Consider the following 19,725-nt stretch of genomic DNA (forward strand, 5'->3'; position numbering starts at 1 on the left):
ATAGCCATCTCCATTTGCTCACAAACAAAGCGTGTATCTACACTGTATGTGTTTGAATCTGAATCCACTATCTTTCACTTTTTAATTATCTCTGAAGTCAGGAATGCATTTTATGATTGACTTTGTCTTAGCTTTAACTGATAGTTTCTACAGACCACTTTTTCTTTCTCTGTGGCTTACAAGGTAGTGAAATTTCTCCAGCTTAGCATTCCAGTAACTTCCACACAGGTGGGAAAACTAGTTTGTTCCCTAGTCAGGTGTTCCTTACAGCCATGTTAGAATTGTACACCTGGTGCTATTTTTTAGGAATTCCTAAATTGAAAACTGGAGGCTGAAATCACCTTCATAGAAAAGCCTTTTAGCTGTCACAATTAAATTAAACATTATTTAAACACTATAGAGCTTATTTGAGGAGCAAAGTACAATGCTGGTTGCTGTGTGTTAGAATAAAATGAAGACATTGGAATTGCCTCCAGATAATTATAAATTGACACAATGCTTTCGGACTTCTAGCTTTCAGAACTGTGAAAGAATGAAATTTTGTTGTTTCTGGAAATTTGTGATAGCAGCCCTCGGAAACTAACACACCCAAGAAGAGGTCGCTCTCCCTGAGTGAGGCTGTACACACTGTGATGAAAGCACAAAACACAGTGAAGGTTATGGGATTTTCTTTGAGATCTGGTTTTGGTGGAAGAAGGGCTGTTATGCATCTGAAGCTGTGGATCTTTAGCAATTTAGTTCAAATATAGCCTGAGTTTCTGTTAAATCCACAGCTGGTGGGAATTTTCCTTCTGGTCAAGGTGGATTAAGAACTTTATTTACCTGTTTAACTGAAATAATCAAAACAATCAGATTGCCAGGTGCAGCGGCTCACACCTATAATCCCAGCACTTTGGGAGGCTGAGGCAGGCTGATCACCTGAAGTCAGGAGTTCGAGACCAGGCTGGCCAACCTGGTGAGACCCCCCCATCTCTACTAAAAACACAAAAGATTTTCCAGGCGTGGTGGTGCACTCCTGTAATCCCAGCTACTCGGGAGGCTGAGGCAGAAGAATCGCTTGAACCTGAGAGGCGGAGGTTGCAGTGAGCCAAGATCATGCCACTGCACTCCAGCCTGGGCAACAGAGTGAGACTCCATCTCAAAAACAAACAAACAAACAATCAGACAAAATATATGGGTAAAAAAGTTCTTAAGACGTTGGTCACCAAGTGCCACAGAACAATGATTCTTGAGTGATAGCAAATAAATGTGGTTAAGTCCTATAATTGCCACAGCTTACTTCCTTGAGAAAGTTTCCAGGCTCACGAGGAGAGAACCAAGGCAGGGCTTGGTGGGCAACCTGGGTAGAGGAGAGACAGCTGAAAGTCTGGGGAGACCTAGGTATTCAAACAACAGAGTGTTGGAGGAGAGGAAGATATGCATGAGAATCATCCACACAAATGCATGTTGCTCTAATGCATTAATTTTCATTGAATGCCATATGGTCTACTTCAAGATAGAATACTTCACAATAACTCATCAAAGTTTAGGGCTTCTATTTGGAAAACCCTTTGGAATACACTATATATTTTAAAATATCATTTCTATTTAAGATCGTGCATGAGCCATCATCAAAACGGACATGTGAATGACAGATGCACCTGAGAGCAATAACTTAAGTATTTCTTAGGAGTCCTTCTTAGGAGAATGACCCATGATCTAAGAAGAAAGTGTGTTCAAAGTCCCAGACTAAGGAATCCAGCAATGGCCAACCTGGAGATCCACTCCTTATCTATGAAGGACACCTGAATCCCCAATCCATCCCTTGGAATGCAGGCCATACAGGTGATAGAGGGTTTTTGTTTGGCTTAACTGGAGGTTGCCAGGTGGAAGTTGCTAAGTGAAAATGCTATACAACCTTCATGCTTTTTACAAATGGTTGCAGTTCTCTTGTCCAGCCGCTGCCACTGGACTGTCTCTGTATGTAAGTCCCCTTAATAAACTCCATGTCTCATTTTCTCACTTGGTCTTTTCTTCAGCCTCTCGTACATGGTGCCATCCCTATTGGAATCAATAGAGGTCTGGTATGACAATGGAAAACATTCCTCTATGCGTGTTCAGTCTCTCACATCCACTGTAGGACAAATAGGACTTTGGCCTTCTTCAGTTCTGTCATCCGAGGAGGGTCTTCCCAGTCCTTCTGGCAGTTGTGATGGAGAACCAGAGCATGACCGTAGAAGGATGGGACCTGAGAGGTGAGAGGAGAGGGGAAAGGATTAGCAAAAAGAGCAGCCAACCAATTGTCATAAGAAAGTGGTGAAGTGGTGAAGGGCCAAAAGTAGGAGTCAATTTCTGGAAGGCGGGAGGGTCAGAGGGAAATATTCTTTTGCTATTTTGAAGAAAGTATCTTGGAAATCTCCTCTATGTCTTTCAGTGGATAAAAGGAAAGAGGAATTTTAAAGTACTGTTGGAGATTCTCTGTTCTCTCCAAGAATTTCAAAAAATGCAAATAAAGAATTTATTTTGAGGAGTCTTGTTTTTGTATAAACGATGTCCCTTTGACTGCATTACCTCTCTGAGGCTGAACTCAGGAACATAGTATAGTACATCATCCATGGCATGTTATATCATGTTATGAGACTTTAGAAAACATTTAGTTCTGCTTCAGGTGACATATGTAATTAGAGACAGAATTATTTTAAGAATTTAGATTCTCACCTAACTCTTTCTTCTGTAAGTCACATTTCATCATTTTAGTCATTCTTCAACTCTTTGAATGAATGAAGTTTTCCTGCAGTCACTTCTGTTTCCTACCAGTTTGTTATTAAGTTTCTTGCTTTCTGATTGACTGCCTCTATTCCTTATATTTCTAAACCCAGACTGTCAGATAAGGTCTGCAATGCCCAGACACCAAGCCACAAAATCTTAGTTTGGTTGAGTTCCTCTAAGATCAACCTGTCTGCAAGGAGATTGGCATTCAAATGTTCAGAATGGACATGTGGGGAAAGACTGAAGAGCACATCTCATCTAAACAAATTTGAAAAAAAGAGATGGACTTTCTTGAGCCTAGTGCTTACGAATGTGTGTCCTCTTCTCCCCTATGAAAATTTCATTCTGAATATCATTTTAAAATAAGCATAGAAACTATATATTCCAAGGCCCTTTCCACATACAGGTGGGTCAGTATTAACACATTATTTATATTAATAATTCAATGTTATCTCTCATAACTAATATGCTGCAAATATTGAACGGGGGAGCAGCTGTGTAGCTGCTCATATCTGAAATAAACAAAGAGCCAGTGTCTGTATAAAGAAAGAGCTCAATTCATAACAAAACTGCATATATTTCTAATATAGGAATTATAGCTGCTTTGCAAAGTTCTCTCTAGGACAGTGGGAGACGATATTTTACACATTCAGCATTCACCAGCTTTAACTTTCCAAACAGAACCTGTTTCAAATATTTTAGGGATATTTTTTGTTCTGTTTTGTTTTTACTTTCCTTAAATTGGAAAGCCAAAGACTGCCTTCTGGAGGTCAAGCACTTGATTGACAGCAGAGCTCTGGTCTGAGCAATCAGAAGGTATCAGGCAATGGTGCAGACAGGAAGAAGCAGAGAATCATCAGGTAGAAAAAGGGCCAGGGGCCCTGGGCTTGAAGTCTTGCCCCATGTCAGAAGTGAGGTCTGAGCAGGCTGGGATGAGGGCCAGGGGAAGGCACATGGTGGTGGGAAGTTGCGAGGGAGTCAGAAGGAGTTGGGAAAGGGGCATACAGAGTGTTGGAATTGTCTTGGGTGAGATAGACTTTTTCTATTGGGGTCTGCCTGCAAAAGGCCTGCCAAGTCTCAGTCCTAAACCTAAGTAATCAGGTTGGTGGAAGGAAAAACTGTGAAGGAGGTAAGGATTGCTGCCAACATTCTGCCACGACTTTTCAACACCCCTTAGCTCTTTTGGCAGATTCTCTCCACCCAGGTGTTCAGACCCCCACCCTCCCTTTTCCTGAACTACAGCTTCCAAGGTCACCCACATTGTAGTAATCATTAGGTATGACAAGCTTCATATGCCAGACTTTTCTCTGCTAGTTTTTCTGCTTCCCCCAAATCTGGTTCCTTCTTTGCTTGTGCCCTTGATCTTTGTTGAAGTTAATTTGACAACTGATGGGAGCTGGAGTATCAATGAGTGATAATGTCTCAGTGTTTCCTTCCTTTCTGATCACATCTGTACTCTTCATCATGCAGTAAAGCAGGACTTCTGGAACTGGGCAGGAGAGAGGCCTTTCTTTAATTCTTTCAGATTGCAGCTTATTACTTTGCCCGTTAATGGAGGCCAAAAGGATAAAAAAGAAATACCTTTCCCTCATCCATCACAAGGGCCGTGACTAACACTCCTATAACAAAAGACAGGTTAGCAAGAGAAACACATCACACATTTATTTAACAAAGTTTTACATGACATGGGAGCCTTCAGAAATGAAGACCTGAAGACCCAGGGAAAGCTGTGTGTTTTTATGCTAAGTCTAATGAAAGAAGTGGATAGTTGTGGAGAAACATGATTTGACAAAAAAGGCATGATCTAATGGTAATAAACTGGGGGAAAGAGGGGACCCTAGCAAGACCTGTTTGTTCAGATTCTTCCTGATCTCTCTGTGTAGCATTATTTCCCCCTGGATATGGGGCAAGACCCTCTGGAATGAGGGTCTTATGGCCTACTTTCAAGGGAGGTAAGTCAGAATGTGGCCTTTCTAAGTTTTATGGTTTGCTTTGGGGTGGAGGAGTTCTAATTTCTATGACCCACCTTTGGGAGAGGAATCTGGTTTCTATGACATGTCTTAGGAGAGAGAAGGAAGAGGGAAAAGGTTGGAGATACCTTGTTGCAGAGGCCTTTCCTATCTCCTCCATTTCAAAGTACTCAGCATGCCAAGGTGTCATACTTGGTAGTATTCTGCTCTAAGTCCCTACAGGGCAAACTTTCAGAGTATGAACTTAGCTGTTAGAGTGGCTGTGGTTTAGGAGAAGTAGAGGGAAGGATGGAGTTTGCTAGGGGGGAAAATCATTCAGAAACTGGATGGAGAATAAAGATCTGTAGAGCTGGGGTTGGAGCTAGATTGAGAGTGTATATAGACGAACTTTGTGGGATAAACACAAAATATTGTAAGGACATCATGAGTGGCTGAGGAAATTCCATAAGCCATTTTTTTAAAAAACCATGGCTTGAGCTATTGGATTTCCATAGGATGGTTTTTCTCTTCTACTCTGTGAGTATAGCCCAGCCTTCCATTCTTCTAATGTTCATTGGTTCTGTTATAGAGTCTGGGGATGGCAAAGGTTGCTTAGGTGTCAGCCAAGACACTCCCTCTGCTTGGGGGAGAGCAAGCTGCCAGCCCGACTATCCACTTCCTGCCAGCTTAAGGAGCTTATGACTCAGATTCAAGCAAAACACTGAGCTGAAGCAAAAAGGGAGGGAGAGAACCTTAGCTCAGATGAAGGCTCTAGGGCCAAACTGCATCACTGAAACATCCAAGTCAGGGAAACCCATCAGACCAGGAGGCTGTGTGATTTTGTGTTTGTCCTCTGCTTCGAAAACCACACACAACTCCATTTCTCTCCTACTCATACAGACATATTTCCCCCTGAGCTGAAAACCTGAGGCTGTTTCACCCTCCTGTAGGAAAAGCTACTCTTGGGAGCTGGTCTGAGTATTAGCCATCGCTCAGATTCTGTGATAGCAGAGAAGTCTTCACCAGATGTTATGATTCAGCTGGTGTGTCCAGTTGTCCCTCCTTGCCTTGTGTTGCCCGAGTTTCCATTTCTCATAGAAGGAGGTGTTGAGGGAAGACTACAGACTTATTCAGGAATAACACTGAAATCCAGACACATGTGTTTCAAAATCCTCTGTGATTCCAGTAGCTTCCTGGATATTGCTCTGGTGGCTGAGTTGCTGCCAATGTTGACTTGCTGGTCATTTGAAAGCCAAACTCTACCCCTGAGGAAAGGTACTGGATGAATTATAGAAATCTCTATTCTTTCTTTTCTTTCCTTCTTCCATTACTCATGGATATACCCACATCCCTCCAGCTCCTTCCAGTTGTCTCCTTGTGAGTAAACATTAGTCATTTTCTGTAAGTTCCTTACCTCCATTCACTAAAGAGGAATGTGTAATCTCTTTGATTGAAGTGCAAAGTACTGACCTACGTACTTCTGTGTTAAGTATAGTTTATGGTTAATACTACACACGTACTCCTTCATGTATGATTGTATTTAATATACATAATCTTCCTAAAATTCAACTTTTGTCTATGTCATTATTTTTCGAGAAATCCTAAGAACTCTCATAGTCAACTGCCTGTGGCCAGATTCCTTAGCGCCATTTGGAAATCTTTATGATCTGGACATGACTTAAGCTTCTAGTCTCACCTCACTTAGCATCACTTCTTAAACTGGCTGGGTCTGGTCTACTTAATCCCCCAACCCAATTTAACTGCCCCTCTCTTTGAAATGCCTTCTTCTAACATCTGTCTAATCCCAAATATTTTTAAAACCCAAGCCCACGTCAGTTCATTATCTTTGTTGAGACAAATTGAAGGAGAGGGAAGAGGATAAGAATAAGAAGAAATAAGGGAGAACAGAGATAAAGAATAAATAAATGTGTTGAAGTTTAAGGGGAAAGAAGCCCTGTTACGATGTGTGGTTTCCTTGGGAAAGTCTGGCCTTATTATACGAAGTTCATTATAGACAGCCCCTTCTTCCTGCCAACATTTCAAGAAGCTCAGAATACAGCTTTATCAGTGCACTAAGAGCTGCTAATTCCAGTCAGAAAAATCTATTATTTTTATTCTAGGGGGATCATATTTTCCATGCTTAACAGTGACAGATATGTGGGATGTCAAATTGGAATCAGAGGGTAGTTTAGTGGGCATGGATACCATGAAAGTGGAATTAGTTGGAAGAACTAAATTCCAGTTACAATTTAGCCTGATGGTTATATCGCTCTCATCCTTGAGGTCTCTTCAAAAGGGGTACTAGCGGATCTAAATTGTGCTAGACAGGTTCTCAAGGTTGTATCTCTACGCTTCCAAGGCTGATCAATGCTGTTTCTGTCAAATGCATTTCTTTCTCAAGTATGCTAATACTGTCCCTCTGGGTACTATCCAGGCTTAGATGGAGAGTCTCCTGCCTCTTTAAGGTGTATATTTCTAATCCATTACCTGGGAGCTTCGCTGTTTAATAATATTACCAGTTATGCCCCATAGTTGGTTCCAGTGAGGCTCTAATACTAGTCAGTTTTATATAGTACTTTGTCTCTAGTAGTTTCTCAGTAAATAGCTGTTGACTAATAATTTGTTTACCACATTTGTAGGCTATTGTATATTCCCTTGTCTGGAAAAGGCCAGGAGTATAATTAATAATTCAGAGTTACTGGCTGAAATTTTTCAAACAGCTTCAGATCAAGAATGAGATCACTGGAGAAGGAGAAATGCGTAAGGCACCCAATACAATTTTGCTTTAAAATACAATTAAATGGCTGGGCACGGTGGCTCACGCCTGTAATCCCAGCACTTTGGGAGGCCGAGGTGGGTGGATCACAAGGTCAGGAGATCAAGACCATCCTGGCTAACATGGTGAAACCCCATCTCTACTAAACAAAATACAAAAAATTAGCCGGGAGTGGCAGCGGGCGCCTGTAGTCCCAGCTACTCAGGAGGCTGAGGCAGGAACGGCATGAACCCAGGAGGTGGAGCTTACGGTGAGCCGAGATCTCACCACTGCACTGCAGCCTGGGCAACAGAGCGAGACTCCGTCTCAAAAAGAAAAAAATACAATTGAACAATTTATGTTATTCTTGATGTAAAGGACTTCAGAGATATTGAAACTAACCATTTCTTATTTCATAAATACATTAACTAAGGCTCATTTATGTTGATTGTGTTGCTCAAATTCAAAAGAATGGTCAGTGACAAAGTGGGACAAGAGTCCACATCTAACTTCCAGGCAAATGGGAAGAATCCTAGTAAGCCATTTCTCAATCCTGGAGTCTAACTGAGAATGTCGTTACTTGTTCTTTGTATTTCTTCATGGCCTTCCAGGGGCCAACAGAACAATAGTCACCAGATTTAGGAAATTTCGCTATTGTTACCAAATATTTATGTCCAAAGTTCTTTATGTTCATTATTATAGTTTGTAATGAAATAAACATTGCTATAGTTACTATGGAGTTAGACTAAAATTTCAACATATGCTGATTGAAGGGATTGATCCAGCCACTTCAGATGTAATTTCCGAGGTAAAGATTGTGGTAAGGGTGACTCTTATGAAAGAATCAGCTTTTGTGAACATTGGGCGTCCAATTTGCAATGTCATCTCATACATGTATTTATTCTGGGATGGGTGAGGTTTGGAAATATTGTAGGATTAGACTGCCTGATACCATGGAAGCAAAAGAAACAGTCATTTTTTTTTTTCTCCAGGGTGATACATTGGGTACCGAACTACTTTTACAGCAATTTGGGAGTAAATTTTTCTCTATGTGCTCAAATGTGAATCAATTATAGAAACTTTAATTGGAAATATTTGGAGTAACTTTAACCTAACAGTTCTAAGAATGATATAATTTGTTAAATGCTGAGTCATATTTGTTCGGTGACTTTTTGTAGTTAAAATAATTTTGGAATAAAAGTGGATTTTTAAAAAATTTAACCTGGTTGTAGTAAGTAGCCAAGATTACGAAGACACATTTTGTGTCTTTTCAGTTGTTTTCCATATTTTGTTCTGCTCTTTCTTTCAGTAGACTTTTTCTTTATAATTATAAAAGACAAAAGAAAGGTGTCAATTTTATTCACTGTCTTGTAATTAACTCAAGAATTTACTATTCAAAATATTCAAAATATTTCAGTAATTTCTTGAACTGTTATTAACGTACAAAGAAGGTCAAGAAGATATTTTAGTTGGTTTTATCATTGAAGATAATACACTGAAATGGCCCAGGATCATAATGACAAAGGATGCCTCAAAGTAATAGTACATAATTTCTATCTCTTATAGCTAATTAGACTACATATAGATTCCTCGCCCCAAAGCTAGGAGGTACTATGTTTCTAATGAGCATATTTTTTTTTCCTGTGTCCTAAAGACCTGAATAATAGATTGGCTACTAAAATAAAATAAAGCAATACAGCCAGTAAACTACCGACTATCATGTAACCATAACACTCCCAGGCATGAATCATTTTGTAAGTATTATGTTCTGTATGTTTTGTGATAGCAATTCTAGAAGAACACATATTTGTGAAATATTTAGTCTGGTTGGTAAAGAAGATTAAATTCCTTTTTGTGGGATCTTGGATTTGTTTCCTATCAGTCTTTCTTTCACAAACTCATCTGTACTCTTATAAGACAAAGAAGTTCAGAAGACGTTTTGCCATAATAAAAAAAGAAGAAAAGTATAAGAATAATAGAATTCTCTAAATATTATAGATTTTGTGAATAAAAAAGTGGGAGGAGAGGTGAGATAAAACCATTTTAATTCTGTGGACAAGCAAGAGATCAAAGGGAAGAGATGAAAAATGCTTTGTAGTTATTATTCTTATTTATCTACAATATCTAGATCCTTGATACTCAGAGTGTGGCCTGTGAACTGGCAACGTGATGTCTCCCAGAGCTTGTTAAAAATGCAGAATTCGGTTCCCACTCATGACTCAGAATTTGCATTTTAACAAGATCCCAGGTAATTCATATGCAAGCTAAAATTGTGAGAAATGCTGATATCTAGACCTTTTCTTTTCTGTAAATACCTATGAAGATAGACATATGGAGTGTCTCTGTTTGATGATGTGGTGTAATAAAGTGAGACACCTCTCTTCTGTTTATAAGAGCAAAGATTATGAAGGTCTGAAACCAGATAGATAGAACTGCCAGCGCTAGTCCAGATGGCTAAAATAGAAGTCTTTTTCTACTACTGTTGTTTCTCTTGCAAAATAAGCCAGGTCTTGAAAGGATCAGATGTGCCTTAACATCATCATGCTGAGGTGATTTATTTATTATTTCACAAGGAGCAGGGTTAAGGTCTTGTTAACAGGAGGAACTCGTTTTCTTATGTTAGATAGGACTGTGTTGTTTCAGGTAAATATTAATTTTCCCTTTGACAAGGTGTGGTTATTTCTTAGGTAAATAGTGAGAAAATCATTTGCAGCATCCTACAGTCAAGGCCTGAAGTGGATTCAAACATTCTATTTTCTTCTCTGGTCTTAAAACTAGAACCAGTTTTTGCCCCTTGGGATTCTGTAAGGATGAGCTGCATCTTGGGTTAATGGAGGTAACTAGATGCTGAAAGCGACCAAGATATTCTCCAACTTTTGTGGGAAGTGAAGAGTTTTCTCCGGGATTGTGTTGAAAAACAAGAGCCAGAATTTGGAAACTAAGGGTTGTGAAGTATGATGAAACACTTAAAGAAGGAGAGGAGCCACAGAAGAGAACATTCAGAAGGGTCTTCCTCTAATTGGTGGTTCTCAAGTTTCACCGAATATTGGAATCACCTGGGGAGCTTTTTCAGATTTCTAATTCTTGGGTTGCATGCAGACAAATTATATTACAATCTCTGGTGAGACCTGGGTATCAGTAATTTTTTAAAAAGACCTCCAAGACATTCCATTTTGCAGCTAAGGTCAAAACAATTAAAGATCTGATTTTGTAAAGTTTCCTGTCCTTATGTGGTAAATGTGTTTCATGTGGGGAAGGTTGGTGAGCAAGAAGTGTTCCAGTATCTTGATCATTTGAGGAAAGCTCAAAGGGTGAATGAAACGTGGAGCTTCCTTTGGGGAATCACTAGACAAATCTATGTTCAGGCACGAGACAGTGTGACTAAATTCCTTGGTAATGTTTTTCATTCTTTGTGCTTAACCCCTGTACTCTAGCAAGAAACACTGTGGGCTGAGTGTAGGGTAGTAGTTGGCCTCCAAGATGGCCTCCATTGACAATTGTGCCCTGATACTCATGTCCTTGTGTGCTTCTCACCACACTGAATCACTTGGGGCTGACCTGTGTGACCAATAGAATATGGTAGAAGTGATGGTATGAGACATCCAAAGCTAGGTCGTAGAAGGTATAACAGCTTTTGCTTTAGTATTTGGGATTACTAGCTCTTCCAGAAGCTAGCCATGTTATGAAAACACTCAAGAAGTCCCATGGAGAGGAGCCAATTTGCCATTTGTGTGAGCCACCTTAGAAATGGATCATCCAGCACCACTGAGTCTTCAGATGGCTAAGCCCCAGCTGGCATCTGACTGCAACCTCATGAGAGATTCTGAGCCAGAACTGCTCAATTTAGCTGCTCCTGAATTCTTGGCCTATAGAGATCATAGGAGATAATTAATGACTATTGCCTTTTCATACTATTAAATTTTGGAATGATTCCTTACACAGCAATAAATAATGCTGCAGGGCTAATTCAAACCCTGGTTACCCAGTAAAGCAGCCTGTTTTTGAGTATATTTGTAGATAACTTCTAGAGTGTGGCAACAGAGTGGAATATTTTAGCAACAAGTTGCATTTAATTCACCTTAAATTACATCAGCTACCTTGTAAGCCAAATATTAAAGGTTATGGCAAAACTACACTGTTATTAAAACCTTAGCTTTAAATTAGGTTTTAACAAGTAACTGGACAGCATTTGATATACAATTCAGCACTATCCAATAGAACTCTCTGAATTATAAAAATGTTCCCCTGATTATGGTAGCCACTAGCTATAGTCGGCTACTGAGCACTGGAAATCTGCCTAGTGCAATTGCTAAACTGAAATTTTAATTTTATTAAATTTGAAATTATGGCTACCATATTGATAGGATAATTCTATACATTTTTGGGGAAGATTATAGACATGGCAAAAATATTCTGCTCTAGTTTGTAAAGTTATGAACTGAGAAGTGGAAAACTCAGTAAGGGGAACAGTTTATCTCTGGAATAGTGAATTAAAAGTCTTCCTATTTTACCCCCAAATATGTGTCATTTGGAGTGATGGATGACAAACAACAAAGAAACAGATTCTATAGTATTGTATATATCCAAGATGTAACTGAATTCAGGCTCTGTAACAACAAAAACTTTTGTACTAGAATTTGAGAGGAACTTTAAGGTATTGTCAAAGCACAATTATCTCTGTGATAGCTACTTGATGACGTGTTTTTCAAAAACATTTTTTCCCTGCCAGTTGCCATCTTATTTCTTTTGCTCATCTTATAAAAAGTGACTAGATACTACTATAAGATACATAATCTTATAGTAGTATAATCTACCACCAACATAATCTGCTTATAGTTTCTAATATTTTTTCTAATATTTTATTGTTGTAACTTACTTATGATGGTGTGATAATGATAATGAAAACAATGATAACTATTAATATCAATTATTATGTTTGAATCAAGTGAATTTATCAGGTTTACTTAATCACTAATATTTATATTTTTTGTATTTAATCAGCACAAATGCTCAAAATTAGGGTACAGAAAAAAGGTACCTGCTTTCTTGTTTTGGACATTTGCTTATACCAATTGCCGATACTTTTTGCTTGTTACAAAATAATTTGCTTTTATTTTAGAAAAAGAAAACCAGACACATAGATAATTACTGCGTGGAGGTAGGAGCCGGGAGTGAAGTCTCAGGAGAAGAGGCGGATTGCCATGGTGGAGCCCTCTGGGCTGTGTGTGTCTGACGCTTGGCCGCCAGAGCTGCAGTTGGTTTGCTGAGCCCATTAGTGTGCCCAGCCAAGTCACGACGCCTCCATGTCTTGCTACCTGTGTCCCCCTAACACGTCTCTGCTCGTCAGGAACATGGCTGATGACACCAGGTCTGAAGATTTACAGTGTGAATTTGGTCGTTATGGTCCTATAGTTGATGTGTATGTTCCACTTGATTTCTGCACTCGCCGTCCAAGATTTGCTTATGGTCAACTTGAGGATGTTTGTGATGCTGAAGATGCTTTACATAATTTGGACAGAAAATGGATTTGTGGACGGCAGATTGAAATACAGTTTGTCCAGGGCACTGGAAGACACCAAATCAAATGAAAGCCAAGGAAGGGAGGAATGTGTACAGTTCTTCACACTATGATGATTATGACAGATACAGGCGTTCTAGAAGCTGAAGTTATGAAAGAAGATCAAGAAGTCTGTCTTTTCATAACAGTTTAGAAGATTGTATCTAGAAATAGACTGACTGGAAGACCATGGCATAGCAGAAGCCATTCCAACAATGACAGATGAAACTGCAGCTGGAATACCCAGTAGAGTTCTGCTTACTACACTTAAAGAAAGATCTGAAAGCAGAAAAAGAACCAAAGAAAGGCAGTTCAAGCGACCAAAGGGTGGGTGGAAGGTGCTGCAGTATGATGACTGCACGACTATTTTGACTGTGGTCAGAAAAGATACAAAAATGTTATCGAAAACTACATGGAATAATTGAAGTCCTTTCAAATTTGAAAGTAAGCATTTTAGGACAAGTAAAAGGAAATTCAACTTTGTACTTGTGGAAACTAATTCCTCAATATGAATAGGTTTATACTGATTCATGGCTAATGGGGGTCCATAATAAATTATTGGAAACTAGGATGTCTGAATATCAAGGAAGAGAGTCATAGTGTCTTACAGTGCCTCTGTTGGTCTGTCTCAAACTGAATTTAGTGGGAAAAAGTATGGTCCAATATGAAAGTTCAATTTTTGCCATTATTGGCAAATCTTGCGTTTGTTTATTTTGGTGCCAGTGTTTCTGCTTAATCATTTGCTGTGTTGGCATCTGCGTTTATTTACTTTTACACCACATGCAATTTACATCTTCCTAACTACTCTGCTTCCCAGGTAAATTCCAATTATATTTAATATCCAGCTAAGAGGGCCCATCTCTTCTCGCCTCTTTCCTGGTCAGTATGTTCAGCAAATATTTATTGAGCCCTTACTGTGGGCAAAACATTGCACTGGATAATTGAGGAGAAAAGTAGATAATCCCTTATTCAGTAAATGTCTGCTGAGCACAATCTAGTGAATCATTACAGTGTGGCCTCGTTGTTTTGTTTGAGGTGTATTATTCATAACAGTATTTTTCATCATTCATATCCTAATGTAATTATAGAACCCAATATACTATCAAAGATAAGTAATTGTGTGGTTATCTGCCATTTAAAAGTACCCCACATTTCTTTGATCCCATTAGTATAAATAATGAAAAAATGATTTGTTTTAATCTGTAATAATCTGGTTTATTGTGCAGTGACTGTAATATACTAGAGTTAAATTGTTTACTCTGCCTCACCAAACATATACTAGGAAATAACCCCCAAAATAAGTACTTAACTTTGCATTAGATATAAAGAAGACTGGGTGCTATAATTCGATTATTTTGAGGCAGACAGAGAGCTGTTATCCCAACTGATTAAGTATGTACTGTAATTGAGAAAATGTTCACCAAATTATACTTTTTAGTGATTTACATGTACATTTTATAGGGGCCATGGACATGTTCTGTGTATAGTAAATAAATAACTTTTATAGTATCACAAAAAAGTAGAAAAAACACTCAAAATTCTACCATCTATACCAATTATGTTTACACACACATACACTCACACATATGCACACACTTTTATTAAAATAAGCATATATTATAATAGTACCTTGAAATTATTTTTTCATTTAAAATAGAAGAACAGTAATTATATTTCGTGCTGTGAAATGTCTGAAGCTTATTTTACACAAGAGTAACATAGTTACTTATAATTATGAAGTTTTTAGAACATTTGATATAGATTTATCATATATTAATATTCTAATTTTAGCATACTAATTCTAGAAGAATTTCTTCGACAAATAATGAGTCAATGGCAAAATGGGAAAAATAATAGATGTAAAAGATTACAATGAGAATCTTTCTATTTGAAATAAGAGTCAGATGTATACAGATGGTTCACCTAAATGTACGTGAATCTGCTGGGGAGAAGTCAGTCTTCCCTATGGTGCTGATGGGGAGAACATAACTTTGGTTTGGAAAAGTGGGGAAAATGCTTGAATGTGAAGTCACTGAAACATTTGTCACGCCACCAACCTCTTGAGGTCTATCTGAATGACTACTTCAATTCTGAAGATTCAGGGAGGCATTCTGAATGTTCTGGATGGAAGAGTTAAACTCTTCATTCTTCTTTTGCCTGTCATGTTTCCTGAACTTCCTTCCCAGTGTTTCCTGCCTGGAGTCACCTCCAAAATAAATTGCTTGTATGGGAACTTAAATTAAAGCATCAGTTTTGAAAGAATATTTGGCATAAGAATAAGAATAAATTAAGTGTTTCTTGGAAATATATTAACAAATGACAGAAAGAAAATGGAACTCCTATTGTGAGTCTCCTTCATTAAGGAAAAGATTTTTGTAACTGGAAGAAGTAGAATGAATATGGCAAAAAACTATTGAGTAATGAGAGAGTTTGAGACCTAAGCCCTAGCTGGATTAAATTATTTTTCCTTAATTTAACATGTCTCCACGCAGTGAGTATATTATGCCTTGGGCTATATTTTAGGCACTGTGAATACATTATTGAGATAGATCAAGGTCTATACTCATGAGCAGGGGTAGATAGAGAATTCCAAATAAAGTGAACAATAGATTACTTCCATAGGGTGATATGTCGAAATGAAGAAAATAAGGCAGGATAATGGAATGATTCATATATCTTTTCATTCATTTATTAATTAGTTCATTCATTCAATAAATATTTAGTATCTATTAGTGTAAGATAACTACCTGCTAATTTTTAAGAAGTATCAGAGAAGATTTCTGATAGAAATCTGAACTATAAAAATTATGTATTGGCTTTCAAAAATGGCGATGATGACTTATCATCAGGATTACTGTCTTTTCTTTTTTTAGCTTAATACAATATTCTAGAATAGATTATCATGCATGTGATTTATGAACCTTTGGAAAATAATACAGCTAATCTCAAGGAGCTAGCATGCATTTGTTCAAGACAAATCATGCCAAATTCTCATGATTTCTCATTTTGTAAGAATCTCTGGAGAACAGAAAATTCCATGCATAAAATATATACCAATTGTTTCAATTACGTCAATGCAGGTGACAGTATTTTTTGCAAGAACATCATATGTAAATAGTAGATTGAATGATAGAAGTGTTGGTATTTAGTGTCTAAACATATGCCTGCTATGTTTTGGCAAATGGCTCTGTAATTTTCTAATGGAGTTTGACTGGCTATACTCTTAGCCCTGTTGACTCAGTATTTCTCTGGATAATTTTGATAGAGTTTTAGATGTGAGGATGCATAGATGGCTAAAATTATAAGTGACAGACTCAAGAATAAAAGTCATCAACTGACAGCAACACACTGAGCCAAAATCATTGAAATGAGATTAAGCAGAAACAAGTTTCAAGTTCTGTTTAGGTTCAGAAAGTCAGCTGCCTGAGTGAGCTTGTTTGGCCACAGTACAGATGGCAGAGGTCTGGGATTTCCATTTGATGACAACCATAAAATAAGCCAATGGTATGATGTGGCTGTTCAAAAAATAGACTAGCACAATCTTGGGTTGCATTAATGAAATATTGTGTCTAGCACAATAGAGGCCATAGAAAACACAATTTCACCAAATTCTGTGAGATGATTTATGGGATGAAGTGTCAAACTCGTTACATTATATTTTAAGACTTCTCCAATTGGAATATGTTCAGAAAAAGACACACAGAATTTTGAAAATTCTATCTTTTGAGGAAAGGCCAAAAGTAAAAGGGTATTGTTTTCCTTTAGGAGAAAAGACCAAGGAGATATTTACAGAGTGCTTTTGTCTACGTGGCAAGCTTTCATGTTTAAGAAGCCAGAGAATGCTAATCTAGGATATTGGTTTAAAGTTAGAGAAATGAAGATTTTGATCTAACATGAGGAACAAAATTGTGTTGTCCAAAACTATTGGTTCATGGCTAATGTGAAGGGAGATACCTTGCTCTAGAGTCATTTAATCCAAAAGATTCATCCCAGAGTAGGGACTTGGATTAGATGGTATGTCAGTTAGTTATCTATCACTGCATAACAAATTACTTCTAAATGTATAGGCTTAAAAATTTATTTTGCCTTAGCTTTTATGGGTCAGGAATTCAGAAGGGTTTGCCTGGGTAGTTCTCACTTGGTGTGTCTCATGCAGTTGCAGCTATATGTTGACTGTAGTTGCAACCATATAAAGAAGGCTTACTGGACTGAATGTCCAAGGTACCTCACTCAGGTTTTCCTGGCACTTGGCTGAGAGATTAGCTGGGGCTGCCACTGGAGCGTGTATATGTGATTTTTCTCTGTGTCCTCAACTTCTGCCCATTATAGTTCCTTCAGGATACTTGGGGTTCTTATATGTAAGCTCATGGATATAAGTAAAAGCACGTGTCCCAGCGCTCAAGACAGAAGCTGTGTTACCCACTATGATATAGCCTCAGAAGTTGTGCTACCTCTTTAGACCATTTGCAAGTGAGTCAGAAGCCCACATAGATGGATGAAAGAGAGATGTAATCCCACTTTCGAAGGATAGAGTGTCCAAAATTTGTGGACATTTAATAAAACTGCCACAGATGACCTCTTAACTTCCAGCTTGAAGTCTCTGATTTTATGTTAATTACTGATGGTAAGGGTTTTAAGGGAAATAGGGAATGTAGATGTTATCTTCTAAAAGTTTGGGGTTAATATCCGAGCTTTCTTGACATTATTCATTGATACTATCACAAAGGATTTTTAGTTTAATTTTATACACACATATACAGGATGTTAGGAGAAATGCAAAGCTAAAGAAATTTATTGGAAATTATGAATATAAATACATAAATCAGGAGAGTTCAGCCGCTTTAGGCCAGTGGTAAGGCCATGATAAGAGCAGGCATGCAATTGACAAGCTCAGACAATGGAGGCTTCTACACTTGCCTTGTTGGGTAGAAATATCTATTGGAAATAAATATTTAAATTTAATCCCTGTGTTTGGTGACAGATAAACTTGGAGTGTTGTGCCTTATGAAGTTGTGCTCATCCAGATGGAGACCTAACTCTTCGCAGAATCTCAATTCCAACAACCACCAAAGACAGTATATATACGCCGGTTTCCGGTACTACTCATCTTGATAACTTCTAAGGGCCTTGATTCATACCTGACTGTTGCTCTCATCTGCCCAGTAGAGTTTGATGTGGCCTTGGGTTCTCCTGATAACCCACCCTGGCCATACCCTAACACTACTTCTGCTACTGTAACTAGGTTTTAGCCTTTTTTCTACTTCTTAATAGCATCTGACACCAGCCCAACCGGGATTTGTCTTGATGTCCCTAGGAGGTGCTGACGATCTCCCCACTCTTATCACATCGCTGAGATTCACCTATTTTTTTTTTTTTTTTTTTGAGACGGAGTCTTTCTCTGTCGCCCAGCCTGGAGTGCAGTGGCGCGATCTTGGCTCACTACGAGCTCCACCTCCCGGGTTCACATCATTCTCCTGCCTCTGCCTCCCAAGTAGCTGGGACTACAGGTGCTGCTACCATGCCTGGCTAATTTTTTTTGTATTTTTAGTAGAGATAGGGTTTCACCGTGTTAGCCAGGATGGTCTCGACCTCCTGACCTCATGATCCACCCACCTCAGCCTCCCAAAGTGCTGAGATTACGGGTGTGAGTCACCGGAGATTCATCTATTTCTAATTACGCTTTAGAGATTCTAGTAAAAGGACTTTGTTTATCATAGATTTTTTCTCACTTGAGGAAGAACATCTATGTTTTTACAGAGTAGCCTCTAAATAAATATTTGGTGGAGTTAATTGGACTTGAATCCTTTCTTGGTATTTTCCTCTGCTCTTTTTATCTTCTCTTGAGATGAAGAAAATAGAAATAGTGATTGATGACTTGCCTTTTCCACAATTTATTTTTCTTATTGACTCAAATTTTAATTAACTTCTTTTACATTGATTGGTGCTTTTTTGGACATATTTTGCAGAATATTTCCCAGAACTCCTGGCTGCCGCTTTACTTGTACCTGTCAAGGAGGAATTGGCCAGTACTTTCAAAGAAGATTTTGTTGAAAAAGTATAATCTGCCACTTGCACAGTAAATACTTTCCATATTTTGACCTTAATTTTATTTCAAATCCTACTTCCATTCACTAGATCAAAATAGGAGAACTTTTGGTGAGAAAAAGCACCAGCTATAGCTCAACAGAAGAAACAAATAATAATAATTTTTTATTATAAAATATTACCTTAATTAGAACTAACCCTTGATATACAAAGTACGGTGAAGAGTCATGAGATCTAAATGGCACTTATCAGTGGCCTCATGGATGGGAACTCACAAATAGGTAATTTGGATAAACAACATGCTGGTTTTCAAGGATTGTAATGAGACTCTTATCTCATTCTTTAACTTTTTTTCCCCTTTAAAGAACAAAAACATACTCATTTGCGACAAAGCTACAAAACAATCGCTGCAAGAAGTCCAAATCTTCCTCTTCACCAATACTCTTTCTGGTGGAATACTTCTACCTCAGGCTAATTTTAAACTTCTTCAGACCTTTCATGTACAGCCCGGTTTGTGGTAACCCAATTGTGCCAGATGTATCAACCCATCCAGGTATACGCTCAGAGTTCAGGCCAACATTTGGCCAATGTCTGCAAAGTCCGGCTAGATTATTTATTTTTTTGGCAGCTGAAAAGGAGCTGAATATGGTTTGAGTTTTTGCGTCCAATGT

At 38.3% G+C, this 19,725-nt stretch overlaps 1 pseudogene; it reads left to right on the forward strand.

The window, feature by feature from the left end:
* The first annotated feature begins 12,680 nt into the window (after positions 1–12,680).
* The window catches only part of LOC129474400 (serine/arginine-rich splicing factor 10-like), a 63,911-nt pseudogene continuing 56,866 nt past the window's right edge, over positions 12,681–19,725 (forward strand).

Source organism: Symphalangus syndactylus, chromosome 24, assembly GCF_028878055.3.
Source record: "Symphalangus syndactylus isolate Jambi chromosome 24, NHGRI_mSymSyn1-v2.1_pri, whole genome shotgun sequence".
NCBI classification, from domain to species: Eukaryota; Metazoa; Chordata; class Mammalia; order Primates; family Hylobatidae; genus Symphalangus; species Symphalangus syndactylus.